This window comes from Camelus dromedarius, chromosome 7 (assembly GCF_036321535.1).
Source record: "Camelus dromedarius isolate mCamDro1 chromosome 7, mCamDro1.pat, whole genome shotgun sequence".
Taxonomy (NCBI): Eukaryota; Metazoa; Chordata; class Mammalia; order Artiodactyla; family Camelidae; genus Camelus; species Camelus dromedarius.
The window spans coordinates 13,330,933-13,350,000 of NC_087442.1; the positions used below are offsets into that span (position 1 = coordinate 13,330,933).

The following is a 19,068-nucleotide window of genomic DNA, read 5'->3' on the forward strand; positions in this document are numbered from 1 at the left end:
AGAAGCGCTCGTCGGAGAACCGGTGCCCTCGCGCCTTGGTTCCCTTCCGCTTTCGCTTCTGCAGGAATGGAAGTTCCTCTCTTGGGAGGAGAACGTCCTTCTCTGTGCTGAGAGCGGGAGTTTGACTGTATCTCTCTGAGTCTCCTTTAGGAAAAAGCGAGTTAGAATGGCATGGTTTTCAAATACAAGTTTCCTGGGAAAGTAATTTTCAAGGACCACTTCCGATTTGGACCGCGTTGGGCTCCATAGCAACCCTGGGCGTTGACTGGCATGTGATCTCGGTATCCTGTGCAGTTCAGGGAAAGCGTACCAAAAAAATTCCTGCCAAACGAAGGAAGCTGATGTTTGGAGGTGGGAGTTCACTAGAATACAGTTTCTTATTTCCGTAGATAAACTTACTTTTGTAACTTGACATTATATTGTGATTCCTGCTCATAAAATTTAGGATAGAACGTTTGATTTATTAGAAATAGAGAAAAACAAGATGGAGTCACAGTGGCCAATGTGGCATACATCTTGATTGTTCTTAAAGGTCTGATGTTAAGACTTTGAGTATGTAAGTTACGATAACTGGAGTGTGAAGTTAGGTAAGTAAATTGTTTTTAAAGGTTTGCGGAAACACTTAAATATAAGAGTTGTGAGGTTAAGCTTTATTTAGAATTTTGCAGAGGATTAATGTGGGGGAAATAGCCAGTCAACTCTGCGGCGACTGCTCAGAAGAGGTAGGGGAGAAGCCAGTATGTGTATATATATACATACAAAATTTGCTGGGGAATACCTGCAGTTAAGCATATATCTTCATAAAAGATTACTGCTAATCACAAAGAACAAGTGTCTCCAGTTAATCTTTTTAGCTTTTCTATGTATGGGAAGATGCAAGAATCTGGGGTCATCAAAATTCTTCCTGAAATATACATCTAACTATCTGAGGGACCTGCCTATTAATGTGTGTCCAAAGCATGGATACCTCATTCTGTTTTCATCTTAAATTCTTCTAAGAGTGCTACTGTTGGTCAGCAACTGCCTTGCATTACAACAACCTGTGGAAATAGGTGGTGAGCAATGCTATTTTTCTTAGTGTTGCAGGAGAATGGGGTGCGAGAGAGTGGTCATTTCCCAGGTCTTAGGCAAGCCCATGCCACGGGCCACCAAGTGAGGGTTCTTGGCTTTGCACAGGAAAGAATTCAAGATCAAGCCATAGTAAAGTGAAAATGAGTTTATTTAGAGAGATACACACTTCCATAGACAGAATGTGTCTGTCTTGGAAGGGAGAGTGGCCCAAAGGTGTGGGGTTGGTTAGTTTTTATGGGCTAGGTAATTTCATATGCTAACAAGTGGGAGGATTATTCCAACTGTTTTGGGGAAAAGACAGGGGTTTCCAGGAATTGGGCCACTGCTCACTTTTTGGCCTTTTATGGTCAGCCTCAGAACTGTCATGGCATCGGCAGGTGTGTCATTTAGCACGCTACCCTATTACAATGAGTGTATAATGAAGCTTAATCTCTACTGGAAATCAAATCTCCTGCCATCTTGGGCCTAATTGGTTCTAACCAGTATTTGTACTATCCTCAATGGCTTTGTCATTCTTTTAATAATTGTGCCCAGCTCCTTTCCCTCCTGTCTCATTAGTGATCCTAATTTTTCAGAATCCACACCCATGTGTTGACTTGAAAAAGTACACAATCTAAAAGTTGAGAGTTACGTTTTATTTGGGGAACTTACTAAGACAATAGCCTGGCTATCAGCCTCTCAGGTATCTCTGAGGAGCTGTTCCAAAGAGGTAAGAAAGGAGCCTGGATGTATAGGAGTTTTTACTGGGGAAAAAAATGTAGTTGAACATCAAAAGATTACTGCTAATTACAAAAAACAGACATCTCAAGTTAAGGATTTTAGAGCTTTTCTATGTATGGGAAGATGCAAAAGTGTGGGCTCATTGAAATTATTCCTTTGATATGCATCTTTTAACCACCTAGGACCAGTATCCTGTTTTTCTCCATCCTGAATTCCCTTCCGGGCACACCATCAGGGGCAGCTGCAGTGTCTGCTGGCTTGTTGGAGGGCAGCATTCATTGTTTACTGAAATGGCAGACAACATTTTTTTGTCCACAGATAAGGCTTCTTGCTCCTGGGGTTGTAACTGGTGGACCCCAGGGACTATACTTCACAAAACATAGGGTCTGAGTGCAGTTTCTGGAGAGGGATCTCAGTGGAGTGTACACAGTACGCTAGAGACTGCCCAGGTCAGAATCTTCTGGAGGCTGTGCCTGAGGAGAAGGTTATTGCTGAGAAAAGCCAGCGCCACACTGGTTGCTGATGCCTACTTCCGGAGCCGTGCCTGCCCTCTGCAGTGAGGATGCCTCCCTTCCTGGATCTCTCTTCAGAGTGGTTCCTTAAACCCTTTATTTTCTTTAGTATTGGGTGTGACTAATTTGATTGTATTGAGTACAAAAAACTGAGTGATTTGACCATCTTATACAATTGACTCATGACATGTTTTATGACTTCTCAATCTCATGATTCTTACCTGGTCTTTTTGCTTTGGCTTATGACATTACAGACAATAAGGAGCTATAATAAATATGTGTTGATTGGATGACTTATCTATCTCACTCCCAAACCCAGTGAGCACAGCTGCAAAGGTAGTCTAAAATCACCGAATCATGGAATGTTAGAGCCGCAAGGGACCTTTAAAGGACATCTAGTCCAACCCTCGCAATTAACAGACTAAGGAAACAACATCTGGAGAAGTGAAGTAATTCTCCCAAATGTAGAGGTAGTTGTGTTATAGTTGAACTACATTACATAGCCCTCAGAATAACTAGCCCTAGAGAGACTCAGGTGTACCATAAGCTCATAGAAGGCAGGTATGATTTCTTAGATTCTTTTTCATCCTCCTTGCACTCCAGCTCCTGTCCCCATCCCCATCCTCACCCCCAATCACTTAGAGAGTAAATGAATGACTACATATCTTAATTCCCTGATATATACACTTTTGTATACACACAAACATAGATAAATACATGCAGACAGGCACATCCATAGACTTTAAAGATGCACAAATTCCTCAACACTATACTTATAATTCTTTTGGTTCCAAATATCAGAAATATCCCTACCTTTGGTTAAATGTAAAACAAAATTATTTTTGGCTCTTCTTTATATAACAATCTTTATATTCTTTTGTAATTTCTTTATTGTGATGCCATTCAACTAATATAAAACTCACCCTTTTAAAGTGTACAATTCAGTGTTGTGGATCCATCACCACTGTCGAATTCCAGAACATTTTCATCACCCCATGTCCATCAGCAGCCATTCATCCTTCTCCCCCTTCTCCCAGCCTCTGGCAATCACTAACCCATTTTCTGCCTCTGGATTTGCCTATTCTGGACGTTTCATGTAAATGAAACCATACAAACAGAGGTCCACATACCATATGTCTAAATACTGAAAAAGTTAAAATCAGCCTAGCAAACTATTAAAATGTTTTTTCCTCCTACCTTGACAAATGCAGCCCCATGAAGAAAGTCATGGTCCAATTTAGACTTCTTAGAATTCCTTTGGGGGAGGCGGCAGTGTGGTGAGAGCTAGCCCCCGCCCTCAGTTCCTGCCCTTCTCTTTTCAGCCTAGGTTCCATCCCACACCATGGGGGAGCCCTGTGCACATCGTGGAGGCCCATCCTACAAGTGCAAGTGGTCATCACTCACTCTCCTGTGAGCAGTCACCCCCTGACACACCTAAAAGGAGGACAGACACAGGGAAGAGACCCACTCAGGTAGGGAAACAGGCTGGAAGTGGTGTGGGCAGGGAATTTACCATAGTGTGGTAAGGGGGAGCCGCAAGAACCCCTCAGCTCCATAGCTTCTTCACACCTGGTGTGAGGTGCAGACAGAGCCCAGAGCAGGGTCCCCTCTCGAAGTCTAAGGGCAGTGTTGCTGATTATGCTGTAAATAACCCTGTTGATCTTGCTAAATCCGTTGAAGTGATCTCTGATTTTCAGCAGTTTAGACTACTGTTTTAAGCTCTAAGTTCCTGTTAGAGGCTGTTTGAAGGGTAGCTGTAATTATGAAGGGTAGAATATGGCACTGAGTATCCTTGAGAAGACGCTGCTATTCCCAATGCTAGCTCTAAGAGTCTAAGGTGTTATAAAACACATAATAACAGACACACAAAAGCTGGTTGCATAGTTAAGAAGCAAATTTGGAACTTGCAACTTTATTGCAGTTGCAATAGAATGGCAATTTCTGAATATTATTTTAAAAAAAATCCAGATTGTGATGATGGTTGCATGATGATGTAAATTTACTGAAAAACATTGAACCGTACCCTTAAAACAGGTGAATTTTATGATATGTAAATTGCATCTTGCCAAATCTGTGTTTTGGGGGATTTTTGTTCTGTTTTATTTTTATGATAATCCAGGTCTGAGCTCAGAGTGATGTTCTGGAGTCTGTTACACCACTCTAGCTATGATGCAGTGATCCTGACTCCTGGTCCTTGGAAATCACCTGTCAATCACCAGGGCCATGAGTTGCTGAGGGAATGTGGAAGACAGTAAGAAGTTTTGGCATTTCTTGCTAGGGTGGACTTTCCTTAAGGAAAAAGTCTCATGAAAATAAGATCCCTCAACATTTCTGCTGTGGAACACATTAACTCCATTCATCAGCTCTATTGAGCGCTATTAGGTTTTTTTCTTCTTTTGTTCATTAGTTTCACAAAGATTCTACCTTACCATCAAAAAGCATGTTTTAAAAAGCAAATTTTATCCCACTTCCTACTAGTGAGTTATATGACTTTTCTAAGAAAGAGCAAAAAATACTGTGGGATAAAGCATTAGAAAAAAATGCTCCTTAAAGAAATACATTTTTCAATTATTTAAATAAGTTATTTTTCTTATTACTACATATTCACCGTGGAAATTTTGGAAGATACCAAGAATCAAAATGAAGAAAATATAAGTTATTTATAAATTTATTTTATTTTATTTTTATTGATATGTATTTGTTTCACAATGTTAGTTTCAGATGAATTATCTATACATTTATAATCAAGAAATGACACCTATGAAAATTTTGCTTTTTAAAAAGTGATTTAACCAATGCTAAAGGATAACATAGTCATGGCTGAACTATTAATAAATTGGAGAACTAGATAATAAGAAATTTACAGGTGATCATTGTTGAAGCTAGGTGATGGGTACGTGAGTGTTTATTATACCATCTATTTTTATGTAGAAATTTTCCATAATCTAAAAATTAAAAAGAGGTATCTATTTGAAAACTCCCAAATTTTTCTAGACAACCAAATTTTTAACTGAAACTAAAGACATGAGTCAATATTTATTTCCAAATAAAAGGTAACTTGATTTATACCAGTTAAAACTAAGTGGCTTTGTCTGTGTGAAGCTACTGAGCAAACTAATTTTCAATTTTTTTTTGATTTTTTAATTCATTAAAAATTTTTTTTTTGTGAGGGAGGTAATTAGGTTTATTTATTTTTAACAAAGTCACTGAGGATTGAACCCAGGACCTCATGCATGCTAAGCGTGCATTATACTACTTAGCTCCCCTCTAATTTTCAACTTCTGTTTGCTAATGGAATTGTTTATTTGGTGAAAAGATAAATGGAGAAACCTGAAAGCAATAGAAACATCATAACATGTAAACTGGAAAAATACCAGGTGTTGCAATCCCATGATCGTTAAGAGAAGGAGCTCCCTGTGTCAGTTGGCTGCTGAGGTGCGGGATCCTGGGAAGGTCCATTTCAGTTCACCCTCTGCTGCTGAAGGCAGCTGCCAGCAACAGCTGGAGGTGACATGGAGTTGTGTCTTTTGAAATCAGCAAGACCTGGATTTGAATCCTGCCTCCCTGGCTTGCTAGCTGTGTGATCTTGAGCAGTTACTTAACCAGTCTGAGTTTTAGTTTTTCCCTCTGTAAATAGAGGTACTAAAATCCACCTCGCTGATTTGCTTAAGACTCACCTGAGATCATGGATAAGTAAAAGGTGATATAACAGAGTGATTAAGCCTGTAGCCTCAGGAGATAGACTGCTTGGGTTCAGTTCTTGGCTCTGGCACTTGCTTTAGCTGTGTGACCTGGGCAAGTCACTTAACCTCTCTGGGCTTCAGTTTTCTCACCTGTAAAAAGAAAATGATAATAACAGTCCTCACTTCCTAGGCCTACTGGTTGTGAAAGTTAGATGAATTATATACAGAAAGCATTTAGCATAGTGCTAGACACACTCTCAGTGCTATTAGATGCACTTCAGTCTTCATATTCTATTTTTTATTGGGATATAGTTTGCATGCCATAAAATTCACCATATTAAAGTATGCAATTTAATGGGTTCACAAGTTTGTGCATCACCATTATCTAATCTTAGAACATTTTCATGACCCCCAAAAGAAACCTGTATCCACTGGTAGCCACTTCCCATTCATTCTTTTCCTGAGACCCTGGCAACCATTAGTCTATTTTCTGTCTCTATGGATTTGCCCATTTTGGACATTTCATATACATGGAATCATACTGTATGTGGCCCTTTAAATTTGGCTTCTTTCACTCAGCATAATGTTTTTAAGACTCATTCATGTTATAGCATGTACAAGGAGTCCATTCCTTTCCATGGCTGAATAATATTCCGTGGTATGAATGTGCCACATTTGTTTAAGTTTTCATATTATTTAAAGCATTTACACACAGCAGATGCTTTGGGCCTGGTGGTCTTGTCAGCCTCCCACCCAGTGCCTGGGGGCTCAGGGTACAGCCCCGGTCCTATTCTATCCCAGGGGGAATAGTACTGAAGGAGGAAGCCCAAGGCATGAAAGGCCACCCGGATGCAGCCTGCTGGGGCCCCTCTCTGCCTGCCATGCCCAGTCCTGCCTTGACCTTCCATACAGCGGTCTCAGAGATCCTAAGCCCCTGGTCGTCTCTTCCCAGCCACATGCAACCTGATAACCTGTTGTAATTCCCACTCCCTCTCATCTGCTCTTTTCACTTCATCTGTCCTTTCATCCCTCCTCTGGACCGGATTACCTACCCAGTTTCCTCACATTGTCCACATTACTCTGTGTTTTGGATTTTTGTTACTTTGCGTGTTTGGGTATATGGTATTCATTATCCACTGCTGCAGAACAATTTGCCCCCAAACTTAATAGCTTAAAGCAATCAATATTCTTATCTACCATAGTTACTGAGTAGCTCCCATAGTGCTGAGTAGCTTAGCTGGGTGGTTCTGGCTCAGAGGCTCTTCTGAGGTTGAAGTTAAGCTGTCAGCTGGGGGCTCTAGTCACAGGACCCGGCTGGAGCTGAAGGATCACATTCCAAGTGGCTCGCCCACATGCCTGGCTTTCGCTACCTGCCATATGGACCTCTCCATAGGACTGCTTTAGGGTCCGCACAACACGGCAACTGGCTTCCCCAGAGTGAGTGATAAAGGAGTGAACAGAGAGGACAAGTTCATACTGTAGAGCACAGGAAACTATATTAATATCCTGTTGCAACTTATGGTGAAAAAGATTATGAAAATGAATATATGTATATTCATATATGACTGAAGCATTACGCTGTTCAACAGAAATTGACACAACGTTGTAAACTGACTGTCCTTCAGTAAAATATATATATACAAAAAAAAAGAGTGAAAAGGGAGGAAGTCACAATGTTTTTTCTGATGTAGGTTTGGAATTCATGCTGCCATTTCTGTAATATCATACTGATTACACATATCAGTCCTATGCAGTGTGGGAGGGGATGACACAAGGGTGCAAATATCAGGAGGTAAGGCTCGTGGGGAGCCAGCTAACTGCCACCACGTCGGGTCATCGTCACCAAGTCAGCCCATCTCTGGACTACGTGCCTGTTGCTGTGCTTTCAGACGAGTATTATCAGGAAGTTTGCAGCCGATGTTCCTCATTTTCAAACCACCAAAGCAAAGTCTATAAATTCATCCTCAAAGAGGGAAATGGTTCTTCTCACTCTAAAGTTAGCCTCTCCTCTTGTACACTCTAGCTTCATCCCTTCCCAGTTCACTTCCTCCCAGAGAGCCCGGCTGCTACGCAGATTCAATCTAGGGAAATCCCCGGCCTGCTCCCCACTTCTGCCCTCCCCTGTCTGGCTGACTAATGTCTCCTTTGACTCCTGTATCTCCTGGAGAACATTTGTTTGCCATGGACTTTGGACATTCCATCTGACTCAATCCTCTGATGTTTATGTACTTTAAATTTCTAGGACCTGGCAGAGCTGACTCATCGCTGCCTTGTGTATGTTTTACTTCCCTCCTTGATTGGTGGTTCAACAGATTCACGAAGCTTGATATCACGTGAATGTGTCTGAATGACAGCTTTGCATTCTTCTGAGACTTATTTCTTTGAAATTTTCTCAAATGGTTAGATCTTCCAGTAAAACAATAGCAATAAACAAGCAAACAAACGAACAACAAAAAAACCTCTCTAACTACACAAATAGTTCCCCTCCTCTCTTCTCATTTCCTTGTCATTCCTCTAAAATAAGTGATATATTTTGACTTTCAACCTTATCATTCTGAGAAAACGCCTCTATTAAGTGAGCTGGAATATAAGACTGTATATAGACGTTATTGACAAAGGAGCACTCTCTCAGGATACAGGATTTAACATCCTGACAAGGACAGGGAATGGTGCAAAATTTCTGCCAGGTGGCTCCTAGAAGCCTGGGAAAGTAATGGCCCATGAAGAGAGAGGATGAAATGCCTAAATTTCTCTGGCAGAGAGTACAGGAAAGGATTAAAAGACTCAGGAAGGTGGACGTGCTAGAAGAGTTATATTATGACAGGCCAAAAGGTCCACCAGAAAATTAGGTGCTATAGGATGGCTCAGAGGCATCACTTCCATCAAGGTTAACAGGAAAACCCTGGTGAAAGGGGCATCAAAGTCACTAAGAAGTTCAGCGGTGCATTCCCACGGGGTGTAACTGATGGAAGGAGGGGCTGTCCTAGAACTTGACTTAGTGATAGCAGTGGGGATGATAGGGCCCTGATGCAACAGACCCCAGGTGATGGCCTATAACTCCAGAAGCCAGGGGTTTGTTACAACAAAGCCAGAATGACAGCCACAGTTGGGGGCTGACCTCTAGAGAGCTTCAGAGGTTGTGAATAGAACAGTTTCCCTCGGAGGAGAATAGATGGGTAGCCGACAAAACACTGCTTTACATGCACAATTGAAAAAAAAAAACAAGAATTAATAAGCAGGACAATGAGGAAGACAGTCACCCCAATAAAAGGTCACAATTTTTTGCCTGGTTTCCATACCTGAACCAGTGTTCAGACATCGTACTCAGTTCTGAAGAGGTGGCCAGGTCCCCAGAGGAAAGACCTGCAATGCTGTGGCAAGGATGAACTGTAATAGTTCCTCTAATGCTTCCCCAGAGAGAACTACAACATCTCCTGGGATGGCAAAACACTGGGAAGAGGGCTTACCCAGGCATTTGGATGACTGTTGAACACAAGGTCAGAGGTTAGCTGATACTCTGACAGCTGAAGCACTTTGATGGCCCCCCCTGTTAGACTGGGAGCAAATGGATTTCTGAAAAGGTGAGTCCCCTTGGGTCCAGAGGCCCATTAGTTGTCATTCCCTTAATCCCAAATGTATATTGAGATGGACATTTTTGGAAGCTGGACTAACCCTCACGTTGCCTCCTTGTCCTCTGGGGTGAGAGCCATGGTAGTAGGGAAGGCCAAGTGGAAGTAGCTGAAACTGCACCCTCACCCCTGGGCATTACATTGCATTGCAACCCAGGGTAGGAAGATGGCCAAGATCAATGGCACTCTTAAATATCAAATGATGACATGTCATCCCTATCATATCTCTATTTAATTTGCCAGTGTCAGCCCTACAGTAACTGGCTGGAGAAAGACTGCAGACTACAGCAGGGAGGTAGTCACCTGGTCTGACCTGCCGTGCCAGGCATAGAGGATTTGCAGAGTTATGCAGCCTCAGGTACCTGGTTTGTGGCTGTTGATTTGGCAAATACATTCTTTTCTATCCCAGTCAGGAAAAAGGATCAGAAAGAGTTCATATTCGCACAGAATGAACATCAGCAAGCATTTGCAGTTTTGCAGGGCTATGCTCACTCTTCAGCCTCCCGTCATAACACAGTCTGAAGAGGACTGGAGCACGTGGACAGCCTATGTAACCACACATTGACCCATTATGTCAATGATATGCTGCTCAGGCAGGATGAGGAAGTGGTGGAGCGCACGCTAGAAGCTCCAGGCAGTGGGAGAGAAATCCTATGAAGATTCAGTGACCTGCCACTTCTCTAAGGATTCTGAAAAGTCTGATGGCCAGCAGCGTGCTGGGACATGTCCTCCTAATTAAAGACAACTTTCTGCACCTGGCATCCCTTACTGGAAGAAAGGAAGCACAAAGCCCATTAGGCTTCTTTAAGTTCTTGAGGAAACACATTCTACACCAAAGAAAACTACCCCTACACCCTGGGCTGCATGGAAGTCTGCCAGCTTTGAGTGGACCTGGAGAGGGAAAAATAACGCAGCAGTATGTCCAGCCTGTGATATCAACAGCACTGCTGCCTGGACCTTACAATCTGGCAGGGCCTATAGTGTTGGAGTGTCAGTGATGGAACAATATGTAGCGTGACGTTTATGACAAGTCTCAATAAAAGAATCACAAAGAAGACCCCTGGGATTATGGAACAAGGTAATGCCAACTGCTGGGAAGAATTACTCCTTTTGAAAAACAGCTCCTAGCTTGCTACTGGGCCTTGGTAGAGATACTAAATGACTTTGGGCTCAGATTGGCCATCACGAGCTAGGTCCTATTGGACAGATCAATTTATACAGGCAGGCCCAGCATCAGAGTCATCACAGGATAAAACAGGTGCATCTGGGACTAAGCATAAGCAGGACCAGGAGGTACAATAAGCTGTAAGAGCATGTAGCCCAGATCTCCATGTCACTCATTACGGTTGCACTGGCACCCCTCCCCTAGCCTAGACCTGTGGCTGTGTGAGGGGGATCCCATATAACCAGCAAAAGGAAGAAGAAAAAGAATACACTGGGCTCATTGGTGGGTCACTTCAGTATGTGGGTACAAGCTGAAAATGGGTGGTGGCTGTATTACAGTCTCGCTCAGAGGAGGCCTTGAAGAACAGTGGTGAAGGAAAATCTCACCAACAGGAGGAGCTTTGAGATGTGCACCTGGTCATCCACTTGGTGCGGAAGGAGAATGGACCAAGGTTACAACAAATGTGGACTCATGGACAGTGATGAGTGGCCTGGCTGGTGGGCGGAGGACCTGAAGAAAAAGACTGTAAAATCAGAAACAAGAAGATTTGAAGTAGAGGCATGTGGATGGACATAGGGGAGTGGACACAAAGTGGGAAGATGTTTGTCTCACATGTTAAGGCCCACGAGTAAGCGTCTATCATGAAAGGTGTGCCAACTAGACAAAATAATATGGCTGGTTAGTGCAGCCAGCCTTGGTCAGAGCCCCTCTCTCACCACTGCTGCATGCTGGGGACCTGAACAAAGAGGCTAGGGTGGCAGAGATGGAGGCAATAAAAAAACGTAACAGCTTGGACTGTCATTTGCCAAAATGAATACAGCTACTGCCACCTCTAAATGTCCAGTCTGCCCGCCATAAAGGCGAATGCTAAGCTCTATTCCTTAATAGGATACTCGGTGACCAGTTGACTACATTGGGCCTTTTTTTTATTTTCCTGGAAGAGCCAGAGGTATGCTCTTTCAGGAACTGACACTGATTCCAGGTACAGGGTTGCTTTTCCTGCCTGCAGGACCTCAGTAGCCCCAGTCTCTGGGGACTTACAGATTGCCTGATCCACAGACATGGAATCCCACATAACACAGCATCTGACCAGAAGCCTCTCTCCTTCACAGGAGATAGGGGAGTGAGCCCACAAACATGGGATCTGCTGGTCATATCACACACCCAGTGACCTTGAAGTTGCTGGATAGACAAAATATTGGAATGACTAGTTAAAGACGCAGCTGAAGCTCCAGCAGGAGGCAACACAATGCAATGATGACACTTCCTCCAAGACATCATGGTATATTTCTTCAATCAGATAGATTAGTATGGTGCTGTGTCTGCAACAGAATCTTAAGTTTTTAAAAAATTTATTATTATTATTTTTAATGAAGGTACTGGGGATTGAATCCAGGGCCTCGTGCATGCTAAATATGTGCTCTTCCACTGAGCTACTTCACTCACCCCCTCCACCCCAACCAATAGAAAGAATACATGTGTCTTCCACAATGGGTGGGAGTATGAGTGGCTCCAGTTAGCATCATTCCAATGACCTACTGGGGAGGAAGAAATTTTCCTCTACCCTCCTGGCTGGCCTAAGAATTAAATTGACATGAGGCAGATTAACAGGAGAAAAGTCAAAGTTTAATAACACATATACTTGGGAGAGACCCAGGAAAACTGAGTAACTCCTCAAAATGGCTGAAACCCTCACTTTGAATACCATCTTCAGCTAAGGACAAAAGAGGGTGTTGGGAGTAGTGGTTTGGGACTTCGAGGGGGAGGAAGGCAATCCACATACAGGTGGAAAAGCAAATATTTGGTAAATAAATGTTTGCTGGGTCATGCAGAGACAATGGGATGCAGAGTGGACTCTAATCTCTAGACCCTGTTTAGAGTTTGCCCCACCATAGCGAGCCCATGTTCTTTGCAGGTGTCTCTGGTGATAGCTCTATTCTGGGAACAGGCCCTCTATCTAAATTTTTTTTAGGCAATTAGGGGGAAGGTCATGTTACGGAAATGACAGGCCAGCCAAGAGACAAGCACCACTCGGAGGGCTGGAGTACTCAGGTTTATTATGCTGGCGGGCTCAGAGGGGCTATTGCTCCGGGGCTCTGAGCACCTCTAACACGTGTGCGTGAGGTTTTATAGGGTAGATTACAAGCTTGGGGTATACTGGCCAATAAGGTGCAAAGAGCTCAGCAATATCACAAAAGGGAAGCAGGGAATCAGTAAACTAGAACTTATCTAATAAGAACAGATCAGTTACCGACACTAATTAAACTTAGATTTACGAGTTAACCCAGCAGAACTCGGATCAGTAATCTGACACTTGTTAAACTTAGATTTACGAGTTAGCCCAGCAGAACTCAGATCAGTAATCCAACACTTCTTAAACTTAGATTTACGAGTGGGCCCAGCCTGGCTTTTCCTTCTCAGTCAAAGTTTCTTCCTGAGTCTTTTTTGGGCTTTGATTATTTTCAGCTCAAAATGATCTGCACAACAAAGAGACATTTTAGGGTGGCAAGTTTTGCTCCCTTACAAACTCACTGGCCTTCCCTGTCCCCAGAAGTCTCAGCTCTGCAAAATTAGGGGTCTTAGTCCCGGAAAGGGGCACTTTCTTGCCTGGGGACACAGCAAAGATCCCACTGGACTACAAGCTATGGCTGCCACCAGGCACTTTGGCCTCCTAATGGTGAGGGACCAGCAGGTAAGACAGGGAATCATTGTCTTATGAAAGGTGATTGGCCTGTTCAGCAGGAGGAGGTAGGACTGCTGTTAGAGGGGATGGGGAGGAATATGTGTGAACTCCAGTGAGATTGGAGAGTCAGTTGGTATTCCTTTGCCCAGCCATGTCTGTGAACGGACAAGACAAGAGCAGCAGCCATGCTCTGAGAAGGTGCTCAGACCTCTAAGGAATGAGGGTTTGGGGTACCCACCCAGGTGAGCTACCAAGACCCCCTTAGGGTGAGGGGAATTAGAAATGGTTTGGGGGATTGAGCCAAGATGGTGGAGTAGAGAGACTCACAGCTCGCCCTCTCCCACAAATACACCAAGAATTACATCTACAAACCCAATGAGTCGCACACAACACCTACTGAATTCTGGCAGAGTGTCTCTTATTCCAAAATATAGGATTATCACAAAATCAAGTGAGAAAAAAAAAGAAAAAATTGGTGCAGGACTGGTCCTGCAGGGAGGGAGCGGCATAGGAAGAAAAGCGCCCTCATGCTGGGACGTCCCTTCTCCAGCTAGGAGGTCAGCAGGGACCGAACTGGAGCTTCCAAGGATCAGAGGAGAAAGTGGCAACTGATTGGCAGACAGAACTAAGGGAAACAGACACTGAGGGTCCCTGCGATCCCCAGCCCTAGACATGAGCCGGCAAGGACTGGCTGCTTGAGATCAGCGATGAGCCAGGGAGAGGCTGGGGCCTACTGCGTGGAGGCGGCCTCAGGGGACTGGAGGGCGGTGTGAGCCCTGGCTGGGGGTGTGCGCAGAACAGAACAGCCTGGGAGCCTCCCATAAAAGAGCACCACTGCTGGTGTGTGTTGGCGGGGAGGCGCGCAGTGCAGCCAGGCCATATCCGCTGTCTCCACTTGGCTCCATTGCTGGTGTGTTCTCATGAGAAGAGAGGTGGGGCTGGGTCATAGCCATTGCTGCTGAGAGGAGGCGGGGCTGAAAGCTGAATCCATCCCCAGGGGCCCTGCAACTTCACCAGGCGGGACTGAGATTTGTTTACAGCCTAAGGCAGAGCAAGTGGATTTGCTCTCTTTGGACCCTTTGTGAACCTGCACCCCTGGGATGAAGAGGCAGTGAGCAGAGTTCTAACGCAGGGTGGAGGTTTACGGATATTTACAACAAGCCAGTGTACCTTAGGTACGTGGAGGCAGGGCTGGGGTCTGCACTGAACCTGTGGTGCACCACAGATTCAGATATGTGACTGCACGCTTGCTATGGTGGGTCCTAGTGCCTGACATTGGTGGATCTGCACTGGTGGTTCCTGGGACTCAGAATCTGCGGGACACCAGAGCAGGTGGCTGACATTACCACAGCTTGGGCAAGAACAAAGGCAGTGTCAACAAATAATACTTTGTAAGCCTGCATAACAAGTGACAGACAACACCACAGAGGGCACATCTCAGTGGACATCTGCCTACTCTTCTTCTCAGCTGAAGCCTGCATACTACACACCACAGCTCAGAAATGGGTTTAGAAGCCTCTGTTCCAGGGGAGCAGATGAGGACCCTGTCAAGGCTGTGACAACCACAGCACAAAAAAAGAGGCCTCACCCAATAACAACAATCAGGGCAGGCTCTGATCACGACAACACCAACCACATTCCCAATCAAAGGGATAACAGCCAATACACATGGAGGAAAGAAGAGGCAACCATCCATACTAAGAACAGCCATTGCAACAAAACCATTAGATGGACACAGTTTACACAAGAATGCTCCCACTTTAAATAAAAACAAACAAACAAAAAATAAAAAAGCCCTTCAAGACCACAGTAGATAATTGATACTCCTAAATTCATAGAGCCAGAGAAATATAGGTAAAATGAAGAAGCAGAAGAACCACTCCCAATTAAAAGAACAAGAGAAGTCCCTTGAAAGAATGAACAATGAGATATCTACTAGATCATGACTTCAAAAGGGAATGATAAAAGCACTGAAGGAACTAAGAGAGATTATGAATAGAAACAAAGAATACTATGAAATAAGGAAATTGAAACTATAAAGAAGAGCCAATTAAAAACAGAAAACTCAATTTTTGAGATAAGAGCCAAGCTAAAGGCAATAAAAAGCAGACTAGATAATGCAGAGGAATGAATAAGTGACTTAGAAGACAGAATAACAGAAGTCATCCAATCAGAATGGCAGACAGAAAAGCAAGCAAAAATCTATGAAAGCAATATAAAGGACCTATGGGGTAATATAAAGCATGCCAATCTACACACAATAGGGGTCCCAGAAGGAGAAGAAAGAGAAAAGGAGATTGAAAAGGGATTCGAGGAAATCATGACTGAAAACTTTCCAGACCTAAAGAAGGAATTAGGTAACTAAGTACAGGAGGCACAGAGGGTTCCAAACAAGAAGAACTCAAACAGATCTACACCAAGACATATTATAATTAAGATGGCCAAAGTTAAAGGAATAATTCTAAAGACAGCAGGAGAAAAACAAAGAGTTAGTTACAAGGGAACCGCCATAAGACTTTTAGCTGATTTCTCTGCACAGACACTGCTGGCCACAAGGGAGTGGCAAGATAAATTCAAAGTCCTGAATGAGAAAAGGCTGCAACCTAGGATACTTTATCCAGCAAGGCTATCCTTTAGAATAGAAGGAGAGATGAAGAATTTCACAGACAAGCAAAAACTAAAAGAATTCAGCAAAACTAAACCTATACTAAAAGAAATATTGAAAGGTCTACTCTAAATAGAAAAGCAGCAGGAAGCTATAGAAATGAGAAAACCATAATTGGAAATGTGATAACTACAATGAGTTGCAAGAGAATAAACACAAGGATGTGAAAAAATAAATAGAAATAAAGAATATCAAAATCATAGCAGGTGGGAGAGGGGAGCAAGAAAATATAGACTTTTTTTTCCCCTCTCTCTCTCTTTTTTTTCTTCATTCTCTTTAGGATGTGTTTGAGCCTACATGACTACCAGTCTAAAGCAAACAGTTATAGTAAGGGGTAAATATACTTAAAAAACAGGGTAACCACAAATCAAAAGCATACAATGGAGTCACAAAAACCAAAAAGAAACCAAGCTAACACAAAAGAAAATTATGAAACCACAAAAAGGAATAGGAAGAAACAAAGAAGAAATATCAAATCAACTGGAAAACAAAGTTCAAAATGGCAACTAATACACATCTATCAATAATTACTATACTCCACAGCCTCTCCAGCATTTGTTATTTGCGGACTTTTGAATGATGGCCATTCTGACTGGTGTGAGGTGACACCTCATTGTAGTTTTGATTTGCATTTCTCTGATAAATAGTGATATTGAGCATTTTTTTCATGTGCTTTTTGGTCATTTGTATTTCTTCCTTGGAGAATTGCTTGTTTAGGTCTTCTGCCCATTTTTGGATTGGGTTTTTTTTTTTCTTATTATGTCATATGATCTGCTTATATATTCTGGAGATCAAGCCTTTATCAGTTTCATCGTTTGCAAAAATTTTCTCCCATTCCACAGGCTGTCGTTTTGTTTTACTTGTGGTTTCCTTTGCTGTGCAGAAGCTTGTAAGTTTAATTAGGTCCCATTTGTTTATTCTTGCTTTTATTTCTATTGCTTGGGTAGACTGCCCTAGGAGAACAATTTGAGATCTATGTGAGAGAATGTTTTGCCTATATCTTCTTCTAGGAGGTTTATTGTATCTTGTCTATGTTTAAGTCTTTGATCCATTTTGAGTTTATTTTTGTGTATGGTGTAAGGGAGTGTTCTAGCTTCACTGATTTACATGCTGCTGTCCAGTTTTCCCAACACCTTTTGCTGAAGAGACTGTCTTTACTCCATTGTATATTCTTGCCTCCTTTATCAAAGATTAGTTGACCAAAAGTTTCTGGGTTCATTTCTGGGCTCTCTGTTCTATTCCATTGGTCCATATGTCTGTTTTTGTACCAATACCATGCTGTCTTGATTACTGTAGCTCTATAGTATTGTCTGAAGTCTAGGAGAGTTATTCCTCCAGCCTCTTTCTTTTTCTTCAGTAATGCTTTGGCAATTCTAGGTCTTTTGTGGTTCCATATAAATTTTATTATGATTTGTTCTAGTTCTGTGAAATATGTCCTGGGTAATTTGATAGGGATTGCATTAAATCTACAGATTGCCTTGGGCATTTTAACAATATTGATTCTTCCAATCCAGGAGCATGGGATATCTTTCCATTTTTTTTTAAGTCTTCTTTAATTTACTTCTTCAGTGTTGGTGGGAATGCAGTTTGGTGCAGCCACTGTGGAAAACAGTATGGAGATTCCTCAAAAGACTAGGAATAGACTTACCATATGACCCAGTAATCCCGCTCCTGGGCATATACCCAGAAGTAACCCTACTTCAAAAAGACACCTGCACCCCAATGTTCATAGCAGCACTATTTATAATAGCCAAGACATGGAAACAGCCTAAATGTGCATCAACAGATGACTGGATAAAGAAGATGCGGTATATTTATACAATGGAATACTATTCAGCCATAAAACCCATCAACATAATGCCATTTGCAGCAACATGGATGTTCCTGGAGAATGTCATTCTAAGTGAAGTAAGCCAGAAAGAGAAAGAAAAATACCATATGAGATCGCTCATATATAGAATCTAAAAAAAAAAAGAAAAGAAGAAAAGAGAACATAAATACAAAACAGAAACAGACTCATAGATGTAGAATACAAACTTGTGGTTGCCAAGGGGGCGGTGGGGTGGGAAGCGACAGACTGGGATTTCAAAATCTGTAGATACTGACAGGCATATGCAGAATAGATAAACAAGGTTATACTGTATAGCAGAGGGAAATATATACAAGATCTTGTGGTAGCTCACAGCGAAAAAAAATGTGACAATGAATATATGTATGTTCATGTATAACTGAAAAATTGTGTTCTACACTGGAATTTGATACAACATTGTAAAATGACTATAATGCAATAAAAAAAGTTAAAAAAAATAATTACTATAAATGTCAATGGACTAAATGCGCCAATCAAAAGACATAGAGTGGCAGATTGGATAATAAAACAAAAGCCTACAATATTTTGCCTATAAGAGACCCATTTTAAAGGGAAGGACACACATAGATTGAAAGTGAGAGGACAGAAAAAGATATTTCATGCAAATGGAAATGCACCTCAATGTTCACAGCAGCACTATTTACAATAGCAACCTAAATGTCCATTGACAGATGACTGGATAAAGAAGCTGTGGTATATTTATACAATGGAATACTACTCAACCATAAAAATATAAGATAATGTCATTTGCAGCAACAGGGACCTGGATAATGTCATTCTAAGGGAAGTAAGCCAGAAAGAGAAAGAAAAATACCATATGATATCACTCATATATGGAATCTAAAAAAAAAAAAAAAAAGGACAAACTTATTTACAAAAGAGAAACAGATTTACATACATAGAAAACAAACTTATGGTTACCAGCGGTCGGTGGGGAAGGGGTGGGATGAGATAAATTGGGAGTTCGAGATTTGCAGATACTAACTACTATATATAAAATTGATAAACAAATTTATACTGTATAGCATAGGGAACTATATTCAATACCTTATAGTAACTTATGGTGAAAA

General features: G+C 42.2%; 1 long non-coding RNA gene across 2 annotated transcripts; it reads left to right on the forward strand.

Moving 5' to 3' along the window:
- The first annotated feature begins 70 nt into the window (after positions 1-70).
- Positions 71-18,410, forward strand: LOC105091631 (uncharacterized). 2 transcript variants are annotated; one of them, XR_010381580.1, is made up of 3 exons: positions 71-351; positions 3,626-3,775; positions 10,025-18,410. It is a non-coding gene; the product is annotated as an uncharacterized LOC105091631 (long non-coding RNA). The 2 variants fall into 2 exon arrangements; XR_004137944.2 differs by lacking the exon at positions 71-351 and adding an exon at positions 462-587.
- The last annotated feature ends 658 nt before the right edge of the window (positions 18,411-19,068 follow it).